Source organism: Cotesia typhae, unplaced genomic scaffold (genome assembly GCF_013202065.1).
Source record: "Cotesia typhae breed Kobodo isofemale line unplaced genomic scaffold, CoteBio_Ctyphae contig_43, whole genome shotgun sequence".
In the NCBI taxonomy this organism is placed as follows: domain Eukaryota; kingdom Metazoa; phylum Arthropoda; class Insecta; order Hymenoptera; family Braconidae; genus Cotesia; species Cotesia typhae.
Genome location: NW_027423752.1, coordinates 2084962 through 2103761, shown reverse-complemented (window position 1 = coordinate 2103761; position 18800 = coordinate 2084962). Strand labels below are relative to the sequence as shown.

General features: G+C 28.7%; 1 protein-coding gene across 2 annotated transcripts in view; it reads right to left on the bottom strand.

Annotated features, from left to right (window-relative positions):
• Nucleotides 1-15532, bottom strand: part of LOC141528190 (sodium-coupled monocarboxylate transporter 1) — a 46642-nt gene extending 31110 nt beyond the window's left edge. The window contains exons 1-2 of one of the 2 annotated variants that reach the window (XM_074244112.1): nucleotides 15161-15532; nucleotides 14820-15053 (exon numbers count right to left, since the gene is read on the bottom strand). The gene's annotated coding sequence lies outside the window, so the exon portion shown is untranslated. The remainder of the gene's footprint in view (nucleotides 1-14819; nucleotides 15054-15160) is intronic. The other variant, XM_074244113.1, reaches the window with a different exon arrangement.
• Between the last annotated feature and the right edge of the window lie 3268 nt (nucleotides 15533-18800).

Sequence of the window (18800 nt, the reverse complement as noted above, 5' to 3'; positions counted from 1 at the left end):
TACGTGTTTCTAAAAATCGTTTTTTTTTTTTTTTTTGTTAAAAACATTTTAATGAAATTACCCATAAGAAATAGATTGTTGGTATGATTTTGAATTTTTAGTTATTTTCTATAAAATTTGTGAACCAACTATTACTATTTTGAATTAGACAAAAATTTGATTTGGTGATAAAATTAAAAACCAATAACAGATTAGCTTTTCAGAAGTATGTAAGCAAATTTTTTTTTTTCTCAAATAATTATATTGACTTTATAGGGAATATTTTTTTAAGTAATGATATTTGTTTCATAATCATTTATGCGATGATTCTTATCAAAAAAAAAAAAAAAAATGTTCTTTCTCCCAAAATGTAAGGTTATATTAAACGATTATTCTTGCAGTAGAAATACTTATTTTTACTGTTAGGAAACTGATATAATCCCCACAGAAATACCAAGCGTAATTTCCTTGGGCTAAAAATCTCCATGCTATTCTAGAGCATATTAAAAGTAATAGTGGCGCCATCATTTTTCTGATTATCACCTTGTATTGGTAATTGTTACGTAAAAAAAGCAGCCGTTTGTTTGCAATTGTTAAACGTCGAATAACATGTCTTCACATATAATTTTGTGAGTGTTGGCTAATATTTATCAATCAATATTGGTAATTCTTGATAGTTCATTGATAATAGAAAATAGAAAATAGACTGTCATTGTGCAATAATTCTTCGGTGTTAATTAAATGAGGTTAAGTTTATTTTTTTCTAACGTTGATATTTTATAACAGTGAAAGCAAGTTTTGTTCCATTTTCCCCACGAAAATATCAGTATCCTTACTGAGGAAAAATATCTACTAGAAAGAAAAATAGGGCAGAAGGGGGTCAATTGAACCAAAAAAAATTTAGTAATTTTTTACTATTCGAATTAAAACTAAATTGTAATTTTTTTTTTCTTGGAATGGTAGTTTATTATGTCTACTATCATTATCGATACATAAATTAGTCAATAAACAACGTGAATTTTTAAAAATTATTAATTCATACAAACGCATCGAATGGTTCAATTGACCCCCTTAATATATATAAATCTCCTGTCACGATGTTTGTCCGCGATGGGCTCCTAAACTACTTAACCGATTTTAGTTATTTTTTCTTTTAAATGTGTGTTTTGTTCCAACTTGAGAGATAGGATAGTTTTCATTTCAATTCATGGTCGCAATATTTATTAATTAACAATAAAATGATTACTTATGTTGATTATTGTTATTAATTGTAAGTTTCATACGTCTGAAACAGATGGCGCCTTACAGTTAACTGTAGTACTGCCTGACACAAATATATCATAGATGGCGGTACGTTTTAATTCAAATTTTCTCAGTGTTGTGCACGTTTTCTAAATCACTCAGCCACAGCAGCGCGTGGCCGGGTCGCTAGTATTATTATAAATAAAGAAAAAAAAAGTTGAGATTTTCTTGAGAGCGGGATTAATTTTCAAAGATAAGAAATAGTCGGTCTAAATTTGTTTCCTCAATCTTTAAAGCAATCTTTTGATGCGAATATTCTCTTTATAAATATTACGTACATTTTATTATTAATTCATTGAGAAAAATATTTTCCTCTTGCTTCCGTTATTTTCAAAGAGCATTATCTTACGGTCAATTCTCAAAGCTTACGGAATATTTCGTTTCTGAAATTAACTTATTTCATTTTCAGATGCACTGCCTTGGAAAAAATATGAACTGACGAAAAAATTAGCGTTGAGGATTAAGAACACTGCCGCCTTTTGCTCCATAATGTCCGGACTTTAAGCAGCATTGGACTGAATATAGTTTAAATTCAAGTTAATTGGATATTCCATTCGTAAAAAAATTTTCTTATGTCACCTGATATGTTCATATGTACGGCCTTTTCCGAAAATTTGTTACATCTATCTATAATATTAGATAAATCCTACTTTATAAATTGGCAATGTCAGAACATACATAAACACATCTGGCGTGTTGTTTATTGATAAGTCTTGATAAATGATATGATTTTACATGTCCATATCAGCCCTATCCCTAATGTATCATCATATATAATTTTTGGTCTGGAAGTAAAAAAAAAATTTAAAAAAACGGTTGAACCCGTAGGTCATCCCTGCAACTTTCCGCTACTTTCATAATTAAGTGCTCAAAATTGCGCTTATTACGTTCTTGTACTCGAAGAGCTCCAAAATATAATTTTCATGTAGTTTTGAGCTCTCCGAGCTCAAAAGTCTGATAGAAGTTTGATAAAACACTATTTTTTGAATTTTCAAACCGCAATAACTTTTGAATGAATGAACCAATTTTCATGCAGTTGGCGGCATTCGACGCAGTTTTTAAAATTTTATGATACAATTTTAAACACAAATTAATAAGACTGGAAGTTTCGGTGTAATTCGAAAAAAACGCTTTTATTCGATTTCTTTCGTCAATGATAACTCACGAACGAATCAACCGATTTTTACCGGCTTGGTGGCGATCGACGTGGTTTTATTATGTTGAGAGCTGATTAGTTTTTGGAATTAATCGATCGAGCCGTTTAAAAGTTATGAAAAAAAAACTTGATTTGAAAAAAATTTTTTTCGTAGTTTTACATACAGACATCATCTCGAGAATAGTCAAGGAAGCTTCCTAGGACCTCAAAACGTCAAGATATGTTAAAAACTCGATTTTCGGAAAACACGGTAAAAACAATAACTTCTCTTTTTGAAAATTTTCAATTTTCTTAGCGAGAAGTTAAAAAAATCATAGTTAATTATTGAGTCGGTTTCTATCTTTAGGGATTTACTGCCAACCCTAAACTAGGAGAATTATAAACTCTCTACTTTAAATGATTTTTAAAAATCATAAATTTTTCCATTTGTAAAGTAAACTAAATGTGAAAAATAATATTTCTTAAAAGTTAGAACCATACGTAATATCTCGAAATAAATTAAATTTATCATAAAATTTGAGAAATAAAAAAACAGGACGTGATTATAAGACCATATATGACCGAATATGGCAAGATATTAAAATTAGCTTTGTCGGCCCATATTGGAAAATTTTTTCCACAGCAAAGAACCAAAAATTTATTTCTGAAGTCCTCATGGAAAGAGGGTTGTAAAAGCAGTCAACATTTTACATTTTACTATTTACTTTAAAGACTTTTTAAGATAAATAGCATCTGCCTTTAATTTCTTCCTTGGTCGTAAACTTACGAAATAAAGTGCTCCTTAATCTAGTTTGATATAAACTTACAGTAAGGAAATATATATGCTCTTTCTTTATGTAAACAATTAAAGAAAACACTTGGACCGTTTTTACGAGCGTCCTTGCTATGCATTGTTCCGGTGAATTTCAAACTTGCTACTGACGTATTCATTAAATACTGATGACCTCATCCCTCCTTTCTATGAGTTACCATGACGTTACTAAATATTTGAGCATTTTAAAGTAACGAGTTTTTGAAGATAATCTGTCTTTTAAGTAACGTGACAGAAAAATCTTTACATTTTATCAGATGAACTCAAAAATTTTTATTCTTTTATTACAATATTTGTCAAATAATGCGAAAAAGTTATTAAATTAAATCATTTTTCGGCTCTATTTTGCTTTTGATAAGCTCAAAATTCTTAATATCTAACTTTAGAATAAATATCTCCAACATATCAAAAAAATAAATAAATAAATAAATAACCTGATGCAAAAACTGTATTTTATTATAAAAGAAGTATCGGGCGCATTGTGTCAATAGTTATAAATGCTTTATTGACGGATATAAGAAGGATTGTCATTGCGATAATATCTCAAAAAGCACCCCACGCTTTTATTAAAATAACATACATTTTTTTCTTAATTACAATATTATTAATATATTAATATATTAATGTATATTTATTTAAATTTGTTTTCTATTTTTTTAATTCGGTTTTCGGCAAAAAGTGTATTTTTTTTAGTCTGGTTAAACTATTATTTAATTTGTTGAATTAAAATCCTCTTTGGTATTCGAAAATTTGTTAATATTAGATAAATTGGTTAAAGATAATGATTGAAAATAAAAATTAACACCAATTTCTGCTTTACCGACTACAGATAAAAGTTAAATAAATTAACAAAAATCTTATTTTGAAAATTGGGTAGTGAAATGATTTTATCGAATTAGTGTATTGTCATCGTTCATTGATAAATCTACAAAGTTTAAATTAAATTTGACCGTTTAAAGTGGATCAAAATCGCACCCAAAGTAATCGGTTACAAACATATAAACAAACATACAGGTGAAGCTATAACCATAGCTACACTGAAAGAAAAACAATCTTGATTTAAGAAACTTTTTTTCTTCAAAATTTGAACTCTTGAAACTAGATATAGACATATTTCTTTCAAGAATTTTTGTCTCTCGGTTCAAGATAGGCCACAACATTGATTCAAGATATTACCGACTTGTGTTAAGAATGGCTTTTTTTTGAGTCATTAATTTATTTATTTCCAAGAAATAATTTTTTTCGGTATAACAATTAAAGACTATTTAGTTTTTGAAATATACTTTGATGAATTATTTTAAGTTTTTTAAACGGTAATGTTATTTTGGTTGAAAAACTAAATGTATCGATTGAAGATAATACAGCTCTTAAGCCAAGAAAATCTAAATCAAGACAAGAAATTCTTAAAGCAAAATAATCATTTGTCTTCCTAAATAAATTCTTAGATCAAGAAAATATCTCTTGAGTCAACATAAATTTTCTATCAGTGTATAGCATTATTATAATAAAAAGCGTGTAAAAAAATCTTATCCTTTTTAAATAAGAAATGTAAAATTCCGTGATGAGCTGTTAACATTAATGTTAAGGGTTGATATTTCCACAGAGAGTTTGTCTAGAGTTGTTGACAGTTCTTTAATGTTCAAAGAAAATAAACAAAATTTTATACATTAAAAAATAGTCAATAATTCACTGTAACGCCATAGATGGCTAATTTTTGCCGAGCTTATCATACATAGGGACCGTTACTTTACCATAATAAAAAAAAAAATTAATGTCTAGTGTACAGGGACGACCGGTTTCTTTTTTCTACTCTTATTTTTATTTAAAACAGACAAAACTGGAATAAAATATTTTTCTGCCCGACTCTCGTATTTTTTTCCTTTGAATTCAAGCAATTTTTTTTTTTTTTTTTTATTTCTCTTACAAATATATACGCCACGGTATAATTTTCCCAAAGAGTTTCAAGTGTAGCCTTGCTTTGAGAGTTTTGCTACTAAAGAGAACGAGGATGGTTCGATGCGACACTTTTTCATCACTGCTTATTACGAAACTTTGAGGAAGAGTAAACTAACGGTAAATTACCTAATAGCGGCCAAATTATAACTTAATTAATTATAAATGTAAAAACTTTCAATTGAATTTCGCTCGAGTTTGTTATTAATTAATTTGTTATTATACTATTAATTATTAAATTAATTATTTTTAGAAAATATCATGTAGTTACCGAAGAAAAGGAGCAAGTGAGTTTCCACGTCCCGATCGCCAGAGTCAAAATCCACGAACTGACGCAACGGAAAGCCTAATGTAAGAAAATGAAGATAAAGACTGGCTCGAGAATAACAAAACTGGTCTGGCAAGGAAGGATATTTTTGGGGTACCCAAATGACGTGGTAGTTCACGCATTGCCGGCCTGAGTGCAACCTCTGGATGTATACCTGCTACTTTGGGATCTTTAGATATACACGTGCAATGTGCAATATAAAATACAACTTGAGAGCTGACTGTACAGTATTCTTTGATGAAAATAAAAAAAATAGGGAAGAAAAAAGAGAAACTATTTTTAGTTATCTCTTTAATCTTTATTATGTTGACTTGCGCGAGACTTTTTTTTTTATATTGCAAAGCATTTTAGAGTGTCGATGTCAAACGAAATATTTTGAGAATTATTAATTAATAAAAAAAAAAAAAAACACTTTATAATTCAGAAAAACATATTTAACACAGTGATAAAATTTAAAAGGGAAAATTATTATTAAGAAAGAATACTCGGCTCTATTTAACCAAAGTTAGAAAGATTTTCTTACACGGAAAAAAAAACTATTGTTACTGAAGCCATCTATTAGATAACTACCCGTAGATTTTTACTGTAGCAATGTGTATTTCTACAAGAGCACTACTATAGGGCTACTGGAGCGATCTGTTAGTTGGCTAGAATCGCTGACCAACATTTTTCTTACAGAGCCCTCTTACCAGAAAACGATTTAAATATTCAATTTTATTTTTAATAACAAAAAATTTTATTATTCATCGATTCAATCTTTAATTAATTATTATTGAAAAATTATACGAATAAATAAAAAAGAATAAGTAATTAAAAATTATAAAATAGATTACATATTAAATTAACAAGTTTTTGATAATACTTGTTTATTTTTCATGGACCATTTAAAAAAAAAATTTCACAAGAATTTTCAAAGTTTTATATATTTTTTGGTGATAATCAATTTTTTAAGAAATTTTTTGGAGAAGTTTTAAATAATTTGTTGGATCTATAAATTTGCTCCACCACATTTTTCATTAAATTATTCGGATTAGATCCTGCCATTGCACTAATTATTTTCAACTTTATTTCAAAACTACCCAAACTATTAATATCTCTATTTGAAAGAACAAAAAATTAATAAGCCAAAGTTTTTTTTAATCATAATCCATAACTCTCGACAGACGCATATGAAGTACAGGTTGCTAGTAAATAGTTAAATAATTATATTAATTTTGGAGGTTATAAAATATGCAAACAAACAAGACTGCGCGCAAAATCTGAGACTTTAACGAGGCATTTACCCCTCACAGCAATCCCGTATGGCTCTCTCAGCGCACCGGTTTAGCTATTTTAGCCAAATACTGTATTCCTGCCAGAGCGATCTACCAGATGGCTCTAGTCACTCTTTAACAGTTGGTTGAGTGGAGATAGCTACTATAGCATAACAATTTGCTTTGAGAGCGATATTTTTTTTCCGTGTAGCAAAGATAAACATTCCTGATTAAGAAAAGAAATTCAGAAATACTACCTCAGTGTGAAATATATATCTGTTTAAACACAGGAAATAAAAATTACTTAAATCAAGTAAATAATTTTGAAGTTCTTAGTCTTCTTTGATTTAAGTAGAAAAATTGATATCCTAATAAAATTTTCTTAGTTTGAGTGAATTTGATTTGATTCAAGAATTTACGTCTGTAAAGTTAGCATTGACACAATCCAGTATTGACCGACGTTACTAATGATTTCTTAGAATCTAATCAACCAACAAGATTCTAATTAAAGCAATTAATTAGCAAAAAAGCAACAAACTCATTATCATAAATTAATTTTTTTGCTTGAATAATGACAGAGATACTGATGGTCAATGCTGGGTGAGTCAATGACAGCTTTACATAAGTCAAGAATTTTCCATTTTGATTCAAGCCAGTGAAATTTTTTTTAATTATTTTCTTCATTCAAGAAATTTTCTCTTAATTTAAGTTAATTTTTTTTTAGCCTCAAAAAATATATTTCTAAGAGGTGAATAATAAAAAAAAAAAAAAAAATGAACAGCATAAGATTTATTTATTTAAATAGTTATTGATGTTAATGATTCATTAAAGTCACTCACCGACGTCGTTTATTCGACATGTTTGATAAAAAAAATTTATGTCGAAAAATTGTAAATTTATATTCGAATAAGAACCTGATTTTTTAATTAATAATATTAAATTTAATTATATATAAATTATAATTATAATTACATAATTATAATAATTATATATAAATAATTAAATATAATAATAGTTTGCGTAGGTTTAAAATTAAAAAAATTTTATACTTAATTCAAGATATTTCAATTTTTTGAAGGGATGTACTTGGTTTTAGAGTTTTTCTCTTGAATCAACTTAATTTTTTTATAAAGGTAGTATGAGTGCAGTACGTTATTGAAGCTTCTATGAATTGACCAAAGAGTAGCAACAGTGATAATAATTCAAAATAAATGCGATATGCCAATTGAATTTCTGATACTAATGGTCGATATTTGGAGTATTTTGCTGCCGGATAAATCTAGGTGAAAAAGCCTCGTAATTTAATACGCGGGTAGGGTTTGAATGGATTCAACTGGCTTTAAAAGAAATATCATATACTTTTTTTTATTTCAACAAATTTTATCTTCTATTCAAAAATCTGTAAGTATCATTTCAATAATCTAGAAAAAAATTTTAGAGTTAACCACAAGCTTTTCCTACAAGTTGTGATAATATAAATAATTTATTATAAGTGATGAGTAATCCGATGCGTACATTATAAAAAAAAAACTAGTATAACTCGACAAAAAAAAGTGACAAAAAATTATAATGCGGTAAGTATGTTAATGCATTTTTTATAATAATATGGAATAAAATATATTATATTAATATAGAATATGACATGGTATCGCGACTCCTTTAGAACAAAACAGTAATACGATTGTCTGAAACTATAAACAATGGGTATTTTAATGCTGATATTAATGTATTCAGATGATTTATGTTAATACATTAAATCTTCAGTATACGAGCAGTTATTGCAGCGGATATATCACATGCAAATGAATTCAACTGAACTGAATTAAACTGTCGAAACTTCTGGATTATCCGTCCAATGTTAATAAAATTTATGAGAGCCAATTTTATTAAGCTGTCATACTGTTATAACTTTTCTTTTTGCTCTTTATTTGAAAGAAAAACTTTGCGCAAACCTTGAGCCGGTTTGATTGATAATTTAGTCTAATAAGCAGAAAATATTAATTAGCTAGTTATTAATATAAATAAATAACAGCATAATTGACTTCATTTCCATTTACTTTCACTATTTTTATTATTATGACTGTTTATTTATTATTTTTATTACTAATTTTAATTTTACAAATTAAAAATTTTTTTAATTATAATGTAAACTCACTGAAAAGAAAGAGAATAACTTCAAAAAAGAATTTGGGGATCAGACCTAGCCAGGAGTCGAACCTGGACCTTCATGGTTGTAAATCAAGTGATCGTGTATAATGTAACATTTAATGTGAATGTTGAAATCGAATTTGACTGCTGGCTTGATCCGATCCCAATTTTTTTTTCAACATCATTTTTAGAGCGAACTTACATAATAATTGTCATTGTTAGTTTTGGAAAATCACCAAAATATTATTATTATTATTATTATTATTTTGTTATTAAATGCTCAGGGGGGTTATCCCCGGAGTCCGATTCTCCGAGGGCCCAGCCTGAGCTCCATCCGTTACTGCTGGACCACTCCACACAACAAGGCGGTTAGTGATCACAGCAGGCCAAAGTCAAAATTTCCCTTAAGAGACGGAGAGAACCAAGTATAACAGCCTTCTGCATCCTAACTGCCAAGAACTCAGCTTTTGATGAGCAAGCTGGAACTTTGGCAAGTGAGAATACAAAAGAATATTTCATCCCTCCTAGGACGCCAACAATCAGGACGACAAGCTTGACACGGTAATCTGGGTAAAGTTTGCCAATTTCAAACGGGAGATCCTGATATATTTGTCTTTTGTGCTCTTCTTTGGCTGAGATGTTGTATTCAGCCGGGGCCGAGAACTCAATGACATAAATGTCACGAGTGGCCTTGTCGAAGAGCACAATATCAGGTTTGTTGTGATCTATCCGCCGGGTTGTTGCAAATGGCATGTTCCAATAAATTTTGCAACTGTCATTCTCAACAACCTGGGGTATATCTCCTGGCAAATAAGGCAGCACTGGTGTCACGTCAATACCGTAGCAATGACGAAGATAGTAGTACAGTACTCTCAGGACAGCATTGTGACGCTGGATATATGCACCTCTCGCCAGCACAGGACATGCCGACAAAAGGTGCATAAGCGTCTCCGGATGTTGTCTACACCTCCTACAGGAAGTGTCCGGAAGCTGCACCTGGAGCACCTTGCTACGGTACTCAAGAGTGTTAATGACACCATCTTGGCAGGCAAATATAAACCCTTCAGTCTCAGACATCAGGCCAGCTGACTTTAAGAAGGAAAACGTCAGCTGGGTGGACAAGCCATGATCACGCACGTGTTTAAAGAACACGCTGTGCATGGACTTGTCCATCAGTTCGCCAAGGAGTAGTTTTTCCTCGGCGTTCCTGATGACGCTATTAAATTCCTCCTTTCGGAGTTCCATAAGAGCGTTTATTTCTCCAAGACCAAGGGTTCTTGCCGCATATATTGCTGCCTTATACAAGAATGACCCCTTATGCGCATTTTTATGTTTATGTACAATTTGCATAAGAAAGTCATCTTCGTCTGCAGTGAAATTGACAACTTTGTGTGTTAAACCCAGGACCAAACGGTCGTGAAACCGCTCCAAACTCTGCAAACCTCTCCCACCGATGGACCGGGAGAGGTATAATCTGGCGACTGATGAATTGGGGTGCATGCTCCGATTCATATTAATGATCTTACGGGTTTTATTATTATTATTATTATTATTATTATTATTTAATAAGGAGTTGGTTATTATTTTTAGCCTAGATACCCGATCCAATTTGAAAACTACACAGTAAAAAATTTTTCATCATTGTGTTGAGTGTTAAAATTTGTGTGTAGAATATTACACTCTAGTGTATAGAATTTAACATTCTCATGTGTTAATTTAATGATTTAACACACTAGAATGTTAAATATATTACACACAAATTTTAACACTCTACGCAATGACGAAAAATTTTTTACTGTGTATTTAATTTTTATTATTAATCTTTCACCACAATATTTTTGCTATAAGATCTAGGGTGTGTCGAAATGTAACTTCCGTAATAAACCTCTTAAAATTGGAATTTTGAGAGGTCCATCACGGAAGTTACATTTTGGCACTCCCTAATGAAATCTCATACCGTCTTCAGGTAAAAATACACAAATTGCATCTTTAAACAATTTTAATGAATTTTTCTTAAAATTAAAATTTTAATTGTTATATTTTCACTTGAGGACGGTATTAGATCTCATACCAAAAATTTTGTGGTGAAAGATTAATTATAAAAATTAAATAGTCTTCAAATTGGATCGGGTATCTAAGTTAAAAATAATGACTAACTCTTTTTTAAGTAAACACATCGATCTTCGAGTCACACATTGAAAATTATTATTATTATTTAATTTGTTATTATTACTATTATTTAATTAATTATTATTATAATTATTTATTTTATTATTATTATTAATTTTCTTTTTACTAAAATCTACTTTTCAGACCTGACTTCCGTATTTTATCTGAGAGCGTGCAGATATAAATATAATGAGCAATATATAACAATGTATATACATAAAATGTGGAGGTCGGTATCATGGCCGAATAAGATCGAGGTTCCTCGTTACATTACATTAATAAGATCTTTAAGTTAACTCTAAGTAACTGCACTCGTCTATTTTTGTAATACTAGCACTAATATTATTGCTCATTTAGTAACTTTGTTATTTACTTATACAACCACTTAGCACGTGCATATCATCTATCCATTATACTATACCAGCGGCATAATAAATATTATAAATGCACCTATCTATTTAATGAGCGAGCGGATGAATAGGTGAATTAACAAAACGTTTACACTACATGCCAATAATTATTCAATTACATTATTAACGTATTGAGTGTCAACAGCCATTTCATAAACTCGCTTGCATAATTTTAATAATAAACTCATTAATAATGTATTTTTTTATTCGCTGAATTTTTTTTTCTTCCATAAAGTCAAGTTATAATTGTTCTTCTTTATAGGTGTGATGACTTTGAGGAAAAAAAAATTCATGTGTGATTATGAGATAAAATTTCCGAAAGTTTTGATTTAAACGCTAGGAGATGGTGTTGGTAAATATAAGTGCGTAATCTATCAACGAGGATTTTCATGATTTTTTATAGATTTTCGATAAATGTGATAGAGTATATCGAAAAATACAATTGCCGAAGAGGAATACTGGGTTTAAGATTGAGAAATAGAATCTCAGTAACAGGTTTAACTTGAAGCAGCCTCTTCTAGATAGAAGTAAATCTATAAAAAAAGAACAAAATAGTAGAAGTAGAGGCTGATTTATAAAGAAGAAAGTATAAGGAGTTTTTTTTTAGAAGTAAATTTCTCTCGAAAGCTGTAAGGATGAAATGAATATACGGAAATTTGTCTAAATTTATATCGTAGTTCATAAATTTTATACTGGAATATCAATCTTTATTTTCCGTATTTCATGAAGCTGTTTTTACACATTCGTTAAATTATTGCCATAAAGTAAAATAAAACTGCATTGAAGCGATAAAAATCTTATTTTAAGCTTTTACTTGACAATTACTAAAATACAATTTTTTTTGTAAACAAAAACAAGCATCAGACAAAACTAAATACACATTACCTTCATAACAATCACCAATGTTTACAAAAATAAACCTGTTTAGCGGGGAATTTTCATAACAGACAAATAAAATATACAGCTAAGTGAAGATAGAACGATCGATACGACCTTGCAAAGTCAGTGCCATCAAGTAAATTCCTATATATATATATATATATATATATATATATATATATATATATATACTTATTTTAAGTTAAATACATTACACTGGTGCTCTGTACAAAGAAACCTTTATTTATAACTTGATTTAGCGTCTGGATTTGAATGCACCTCTATGCACCCGGGAAATAAATTACAGCCCTTGGATTCTTTGTGATACAATAGAAATAGGAAGTAACTAAATCAAGTGAAAAATTTCTACTAACCGCAAACAGAGAAAGTCATTCTAATTAATTAATACGCATCTCTTTTTTGAAAAATTAATTACTTAGTTAACATTCATAAGAACACAATTTAAATTAAAATTACTAAAGTATTATTTCAATTCAGAAGATAAAAATAACTAAAATTTGATTTTTAAAAATATTTTTGTAAATGTCACGGTGAATTCTTCTGAATTCTCGAATAAATGAACACCATAAATTTTGAAGCACATGAATTATTTCACTTTTCTCGTTTGATTATTACAAGTGACTATCTGAAAATAACATTACAATTTCTTTTTATTTTGTTGAAATTTTTTTTTTAACTCGCATTCTTAAAAGTTCTATTTTTCGGCAGCATGTGTAATTTTTTTACAAATATACATTCATGATACTAGTGAATGTAAGCAGTAGTATGAGTTTTTAAAGAATTCCAGGAGATGACAGCTCTAATTTGTGACGTCACTAAGACGAAGTGTGTTTTTTTTAATGAAACATTTAAAGAAATAAAAAAAAGCATGCAATATATTTACTTATTATTATGTTTTTTGTAGTTGAGATGGATTGACACCTTTTTCTCTCTCGCCCTCTATTAGTCAAACGGTAGTATCTCTGTCATAGTTGTATAACAAATGGAATCTTAAAACGCATTTTATGTATAAATAAATAAAAATTTTTAAAAAAAGCGTTCCGCTTTTCGATAGATAATTTAATTATTTATCGAAGAGCAAAGCGTTTTTTTAAATTTCGTCTTATACACGAAAAGAACAAGATGACACTGGATATCATCCCAGATTATACTGGGTAAAGAAAATTTTCAGATAGTAGATAGTATCCAGATTACAATGAGTATAATCCAGATATCATCCTGTATAATCTAGATTGTACTAGCTACTATCTGAAAATTTTTTTCACCACAGATATCACTGAGTATAATGTGGGATGATATCCAGTGTCATCTTGTTCTTCCGGTGTACATGAGCAAAACACGTTTGAAAATTAATTTTCAACCGCTCTTTAAGCAAACTATTTATGCATACTTGAATTAAAAAACTCGTAATGTTTGCTGATTTTTCTATGTATGGCTATATATCCTCTAAATTAAAATACATGAAAGTCTCGAAGTTAGACGTAGGTCGAAACTCGCAATAGACGGGCCACGATTCATTATTCGTCAAAATTAAGGCGCGCGCATAGCACGCTATTTAAATTTCTCGCGATACCAAAAAAAGATCATTACAATTATTGAATTTTTATTTATTTTTTTTTTAATTTTCCGCTAAGAACATCGGAAAAATTATTTTTTAATACATGTAGTAATTAACATTTCGTATTGAACAAAAGGTCGTAAATTTAAAAATTTATTAAATTAATATTTAATGTTAGATAATCATTTTGGGACAGTTAAAAAAGTTTATTTAAATTTTATAATATATTATCTCAGACATAACTCTCTCCTATAGAGATGATTTATCGATCATACGCCATCTGTCGGAGGATTGCAACCCTAACTTTAGTTCCAAAATTATATATGGGCATATATGACTCTATCCGAACGAATATGAGCGTATAAAGTCATATCGTCAAATGCCTAATGTAATCAATTTTTCTATGAATTTATAGAAAATTTTTTCACGGAAAGCTCAATTCTTGATCTTAAATTTTTCAAATCCGGGATTACATAACTGAGTTTCAATCTTTCATTTTCAACTTGACATTCTCTATAAAATAAAGATTAAGCATCAAAGCTTTTTATAATCAATTAATTGTTTTTTTTAAGCATATTTAAGCACAAATCGGTCGATTCACAAAGCTCGTGTTTATATTCCTACTCGGAGTAATTAGCATGTCACCGATTTATTTAAAAATCGCATCGAATGCAATACAAAGCGCACAATACATCAAGTCAAACTGGTTGTTGGATCAATACAAAAACATTGTACGCATTATAGAGGTACATGACACGATGCGGTTTAATAGCAACTAAACAGCAACGACAACAACACTTACTACAAGGTCATGACTGAAATGAATTCAAGCTTATGTACTATGTTTGTTACCTTAAATCTTGCTATATATATCTAAGTTTGAATGTTGTAACTAGAATATTGTGTCTAGTGTCTCGTTATTCCGCCAAACAAGTGACAATAGCAGACAATTGTTCTACTGTCCATTAATTCTCCTAGACTTGGTAATCCAAGAAAAAAAATTTAGACGTTAATTGCGATGACGCGATACAACAGTTGACAATGTCATTGAGTTTTTTTCTTTCGGTGCTAATTATACTCACACGGCTTTTGATATTTAATGTGGATGTTAATATGAAAAAACGTAATGAATAAATTATTATTATTATTATTATTATTATTATTATTATTATTATTATTAACTAAGTACTTACGGGAAGTAACAAGTTTTGAATTAGAAGCACATATTTTGTTTAAAATTAGTCACTTGTAAGATACATATGACTTATAACTTATAACTTGATATTATAGTATAAAACTGTATCTTGTGACTATAATGATAAGGTTTATTGAAAACAAATGAAAACTAACTACGCACTGTGCACGTGATAGTTAAAAATAATCCAGCGGACGGATGTCTTACGATAAGTGAATAAGCAAGAGGATTGGTTTAATTTAAGTTTATGAGTAAATAAACTTTTTATTTTAATAAACTTAAGTAATTGTTAGTAAGTTGTTTGCTTATATGCTTAGCACGTCACACCGGTTTAGGTTAAGTATCGACTGAATGAGCCCCGATCAACAACTGATACTGATTTGTTGTACATTTTCTCGAAACCGTTAAGTAACAGCGTGATCATAGTGGGGATCGGAAGATCTATAAATACCTTAGACAGTTAAATATGTATAGAGTATCGAGTCATTCAAATATATATCTATATATCGGAAGAATATCTTTTCTCGGCTTAGATTAGATAAGTTTTACGATAATTATGGTAATAACAAAATTTTTAAGTTTTCGCTTCATGTGAACTTAAAAAATTTTGAAAACAAACGTTTGATGACATTTCAAAATTTTTGACAGAAAAATAACATCTTGTACTCACAAAAAAAAAAAAAAAAATTGGAAATCGGTTGACCGCGCAGGCTAACCCTAGAACTTCCCGCTGCACAGAAAGAAAGGTTCACTTGAACCGAGAAAATATTTTTCTTTCTAATTATTTTCTTGAGCGAATCAAAAAATTTTTTTTATTCCAACAAAATTAATTCTCTTGCTTTAAGAAATACGTATCTTGATCTAAGAAAGTTTATTTAAATAAAAAAAATATCTTGTTTTGAGAAAATTCAGCTTCTTGCTCCAAAAAATTTAGTTTTGATAGAAGTAAATTTTCTTGTCTTGAGAAAATTTCTCTCTTGCTCCAAAAAATTAAATATCTCGATAGAAATAAATTTTCATTAATATTTTTATTGACTAACATGTCAAATGTGAAGATCAAATAATATTGATTCATTTTTTTTTCATTCAATATGTACACTGATAGAAAAACAATCTTGATTCAAGAAACTTTTTTTCTTCAAAATTTGAACTCTTGAAACTAGACATAGATATATTTCTTTCAAGAATTTTTGTCACTTGGTTCAAGGTAGGCGATAACATTGATTCAAGATGTTACCGACTTGTGTTAAGAACGGCTTTCTTTTGAGTTATTAATTTATTTATTTCCAAGAAATAATTTTTATCGGTATAACAATTAAAGACTGTTTAGTTTTTGAAATATACTTTGATGAATTATTTTAAGTTTTTTAAACGATAATGTTATTTTGGTTGGAAAACTAAATATATCGATTGAAGATAATACAGCTCTTAAGCCAAGAAAATCTAAATCAAGACAAGAAATTCTTAAAGCAAAATAATCATTTATCTTCCAAAATAAATTCTTAGATCAAGAAAATATTTCTTGAGTCAACATAAATTTTCTATCAGTGTATAATTGCACGCTAAAATAATACAAAATGGGTATCAAATATTCAAGAGAAAAATTTTCTCAAGGTGAGAAAATTATTTTCTCAGCTGAAGTAGGTGGCGCTGCTTCCCTAAAGTATTTAAAAATCTTGATCAAATATAAAAATTTATCGTATCAAGTATTTGTGTTAATTTAAATTAAGAAAAAATTACTTCCACCACGAATAGAATTTCAAGAAAAATTATTACTTCGGCCAACACAACTTCGGTCTTCCTTCAGGCACCCGAAAATTTTCTCGAGCCAAGAATTTTGTTCTCCAGTCAAAAAATTTTTCTTTCTGTGTATGTTTGAATTTGAAGCGCCTTAAAATGTGTTTTTAAACAACTATAATTTTTGAATGCATCGTTCGATTTTCATTTTTAAAAAAAATATTTCACGCAGTTTTTTAAACACATAAAACTTATGCATGATTTTAGAATGAATCTATACAGTAGCTTGAAAGTTATTTGAAACAAATAACTCTTCTAGTTCAAAAATCAGAGAATTTTTTTGTGACAAACACTATTTGGAATTTTAAAACTGCTATATATTTTGGATATGTAACTGAATTTTAGATGTCTTGACGGCATTAACCAGTTCTCCTAAAGCGATTAGTATTTTTAGTCTCCAGTCAATTGGTCGGAAAGTTTGAAATTTATCTCAAAGGAATTTTGAAAAATTTTTTTTTAATTTTTTGAACATTTTTATGTGAATCGATCGAATGACTTAAAAAATAATAATATTCTCAAAATTAAAATTAAATTCGCATTCTTGAAAATTATTATTTTCGAAGCCAAAAATAAAAAACAATAAAAATTTTATCATAATAAATATTGAATAAATTTTTAGATGGAATAAAGAGAAAATATTAATTGAACGTTTTTTTTAATAAATGAAGATTCTTTTTGAAAATTTATAAAAACATCGACTAATAATTTTAATGACAATTCTGAATTTTTGACAGCAGAAAAGCATTATCGTACATTGACACAGAAAGTAGTCGTCAATGATTTGTTAGCTCAGAAAAAAAAAAAAAAAAAAAAACAATGACAATTACAGATAAAACAGAAAAACGTTTTCGCTAAACTCGATAGTAATAGCAAATTTGAATAATTAAACAAAATGATTAGTCTTTAATCATCAATCAGACGTGAGCAAACAAACTTTTCCAAACAATTATATAATTGCTGGCGACTCGCGGAAGCAATTTGCCTAAACAAAAATAAAACAAGAATAAATTATTTTTTTTCTATAGAAAAAAAAAAAAAAAAAAGAACTGAACAATGAGTAATGAAATTAAATGTAACAATTTAGCACTAAGTAATTTTCTGTAATATTTTTTACACAGAACAATTGAAATTCTTCTGAAAAAAAACCTGCATATTATCTCTTTATGATTAATTAAATTGATTTAAAAATCATCATAATTTATATCTTCCATTTATCCTATACCGCTCGGATTGGTCTCTTCATCACAGCTTTTGTGTGCCAACAATTAATCGGAAATGAAAGCAAATATTAATGCATTACCTCATGTTATCGAATGAATGTGTTTGTCTTTCGACTGCATGCTTAATGCAAATATTAATTACCTGTAGTGTACATGTATATACGTACATACACCATCATGATATTGATGTCCATTGATTTTTTTACGTATGCGTAAGGTTATATATATTAATGAACATTGCACATAATTTATAACAATTGTTATACTGATTGTTATAATGACAATCATATTTATTATCTAGTTAAATATTATACCCATTTATTTGTGTATAATATTAATCATTATGGTAATATTATTATTACCAATTCCATCAGGACTAATTACTGCAATGTAATTTATGCATGCGATTCATTATTTGTGGAAATGTTCAATTGTTAATTGCTATTTTTTTTTTGTGACTAAATTTCCAATCGTTAATTACATCTATAAATTTATTATATCGATACTGCCATTCTAAAACGTTATATCCCACAAAATTGAACAAATTTAATTTTTTGAAAAATAGAATCATAACAATATCATGAAAGTCATATTAAAAATTTAAAGGTCAAATGAGGAGCT